This window comes from Pongo pygmaeus, chromosome 1, assembly GCF_028885625.2.
Source record: "Pongo pygmaeus isolate AG05252 chromosome 1, NHGRI_mPonPyg2-v2.0_pri, whole genome shotgun sequence".
Classification (NCBI taxonomy): Eukaryota; Metazoa; Chordata; class Mammalia; order Primates; family Hominidae; genus Pongo; species Pongo pygmaeus.
Genome location: NC_072373.2, coordinates 98,618,588 through 98,622,080, shown reverse-complemented (window position 1 = coordinate 98,622,080; position 3,493 = coordinate 98,618,588).

Here is a 3,493-nt window from a genome sequence, read left to right as displayed (position 1 = left end):
GGGAGCAGGGCCCAGGGGAGGGAGGAGGGCGGAGGGTGGAAGGCGGGAGCACCTGGCCCTCCAGCAGGCAGGGAAAAGGAGTGGCTGGCAGAGTGTCCTGGCACCAGGAGGGGACATGAGGAGAGACCAGTGAACCAGCGCATGGAGTCTTGAGGAGAAACAAGACAGGAGAAAGGAAGGGAACTAGCATTTATTAATCACTTACTGTGTGCTGAGCCCTTTGCAGGACACTTTATGTAAATCCATGCTTTTACTTTGTGTAAATATTCACAATACCCACCACAGGGAAACATTATTATTCCAGATTGATCAGTGAGTGGAGGGATTCTCAGAGATATTACTGATTTTGCCCAAGGACTCACACAAGAACAATAAATGGTTGAGCTATGATTTGGACCCAAGTCTTTGTGACTTCAGAATCCTGTGATTTCTACCTACGACAGGCGACAGGCATAGGGGAGATGGAGAGGGCAGGTTTGGGGGACCGTGTCTCTTCTCTAGGATGCAGTGAGACTCCTCCCAGTGACTGTTCAGTTCCCTGTGGCCTCTGCCTGCTTGGCGCCTGCCCCTAACCCTTGCTGCTCTTGCCAGGACTCCCTGAGCCCCTGATGCTTCCATGTGCTCCTCATCTGTTGGGGCAAGGGGCAGGCCTGGAGGAGTGCCTGGAGGCAGAGAAGCCATGGTGGGGAAGAGGAGAGGAGAGATGCTGCACTGGACTCGTTGGGAGAAGGAGAGGCTCCCAGACCTAGTGGCCCACACTGAGGCCTGCAATGAAGGCTCTGAGGGGGGCCAAGAGGACGAGGCTTCTGGGGATCCTGGTGCTGCTTTTCTCCTGCATGGCCTGGGCCCAGAGTTTGATTAGCTGGGCCTGGCTCTCCTGGTTACCCAACAGGCAACTGGCCAGGGGCCAGGCTGCAGCAAGAGGCTCCCTGGCACCTCCTCCTGCTCTCGTTCCCAGCTGGTAAACAGCAGAGCAGGAGTCAGCCATGCCACAGCCTCGTGACTCGCCCACTCCCCCCCACCTGGTGCACGTGGCACCTGGCATGGAGAGGGCAAGCAGCTGTCCCTTCCCTCTTCTGCCGTCTCGTCTCGCCATCCTCCACTCCTGCCCAACCCTGGAGCTTCACACTCTGCTACCATCAGCACCTCTGTTCTTAGGTAGCTCCCAGGGTCTCCCCATGGCTGCAGACTGAGAGATAAAGGTAGAAGTGGAGAAGGACTTTTCAACTCCTAGGGTCATTGACAGTGGATGAGTAGTGAGAAAGAGGGGAAGTTTTGGGGACCTCCTGCACTGAGAGTCTGATGGTATGTGTCTATGCCTCTGAGGCTCTGATTATCCCTGTGTTCTTTTGGTAAATGTGGGCCCACGCATCCATGTATGCGTCTCTGCACAGAACAGGATATTGGTCTGTTTGGGGGCTCTGCCCCTTGGGCAGGTTTGGAGTGAGAGGTAAAGGTCTTTGCAGCACCCCGCCCCCCCCCCCCCACCCAGCACCCTCCAGCTGACAGGAGGAGCCAGCAACATGCCAGGGGTGGGAGTGCAGGGGAGATGCGGTTCTGCTCCCCTCCTCCCCAGAACTCTTCAGTTATCCCCCATCTCTCTGTCTCTCTTTGCTGGCTCTTGCCTGTCTGTGGCTCCTCTCCAGCTGTCCCCTCTCTATCTTTTCTCCTTTTTAGGCCTCTCTTCCTCTTGACTCTGGGTCTCCCAGGGGCCCTTCATGACTACCTCTCCTACAACCCACCAATTGCAGGCACAGAGCGGCGGTCACGTAGAATGCTTGTGGATGGACACAGAGCATCCCCAGACATTGCAGGCACAGCTGACTCCCCAGTTGTGTCACTTTGTGCTACTGTGTAGGGTGGGGAGGAAGTGACTGGAGATTTAGAAGACAGTATCCTGGCCTCTAGGCCTACGAGTGTCACATGCTTCCTAGGCATTCTCTACCTCTCCCCTGCCCTAAGCATGGATAGTTTGAGTTTTTTTTTTCTCCCCAGGGCAAGAAGATCCCTTGGTTATCCTTTTGGGAAGTTCCCCCTCTTGTCTAAACTTTCTCCCTCTTGCTGCAATCACAGCCCCTTATCCTTTCAAAGCAGGGCGGTGGTTATTTCCTCTTCAAATACAATCTTATGTAAGGAAGGGGCTGATAGGGATCAGAGAATCATTTCATCCCCACGTGCCCAGTCCCCTTATCGGGGAAATCTCCATGCTGGGGGCAAACACTCTGGAAGGGATGGGAGGTGGTGGTGGTGGCTTGGAACTGGGGAGCAGTCCCCAACATCTCTTTCCCTCCCTCCCCAACCCTAAACCACAGAAACCACTTAAAGCTCAGCACAAGTCTGCCCTTTCAGGGAGGGCCTGGGGGTCAAGGTGGAAAATATGTGGAGCCTGGGTAGTCTGCAGTGGCACACACTTCCCCAGCCCCATCCTTGGAGGGCCCTCTCCTTGGGATGCCTGATCCAGTGATTAGGGACCACCTTTCTTTGGGTTCTAGGGGGTTCCCTGCCTGGGGATGCCTCAACCCACTGGAGTGACTCAGGGATGGGTTGTGCCTCAACCGTTGAAAAAGGACAGCCCAGGCTCTGTAACCTTCGGTAGCCTCCAGATCTCACAGTCCCCACCCCTCCCCCTTCTTGTCACAAAGGCCACTGTGGGTGGAGGAACAGTGGGAGTTTGACCCTAGCTCCTGGCCTTGAACTTTCCACAGTGACCCTGCTTGTACCTCTCCTCTACCAATTAACATTTATAGTCACACAGGCTTGGAGGCGGCAAGAAGGGTTTAAATGCTGGAGCAGAATCACTTATAAGAATGTGGTCTGCCATTTACTAGCTGTAGGCCCTGAGGGAAATCTCAGCCCTCAGCTACCACATCAGTAAAAATCGGGTAATAATACCTGTCGTAACTAGTGGATTTTTTTGTTTTGTTTTGTTTTTGAGACAAGGTCTCACTTTGTTACCCAGGCTGGAGTGCAGTGGCGTGATCTCAGCTTACTGCAGGCTTGACCTCCTGGGTTCAAGAGGTCCTCCTGCCTCAGCCCCCCAAGTAGTTGGGACTACAGGTGCATGGCACCACATGCAGCTAATTTTTGCATTTTTTGTAGAGATGAGGTTTCATCATGTTGCCCAGGCTGGTCTCAAACTCCTGAGCTCATGTAATCTGCCTGCCTCAGCCTCCCACATTTATCCACTTATCAAAGTGTTAGGATTACAGTCGTGAGCCACCACACCTGGCCTCTGACTAGTGTTTATAGAAGTGCTTTGGGGCCAGAGCAATCTGCACACTGGAGGGGTTCTTAGGACCTCCTCACTCCCATGTTTCTGTACTTTAGCTACCCAGGATGTTCCTCCAGCAATGCTAGGGCCCCCATCACAGAGCCTCAGGGCTGTGAATGCTGAGTGAACTGCTCCTGGGAGGAGTGGCCTTGGATTTCCTCATAAGCAGTTGGGGTGGCAGTGGGGGTGTCTGGGTGGAGTCAGGTCAGAACCTTTCCCTCC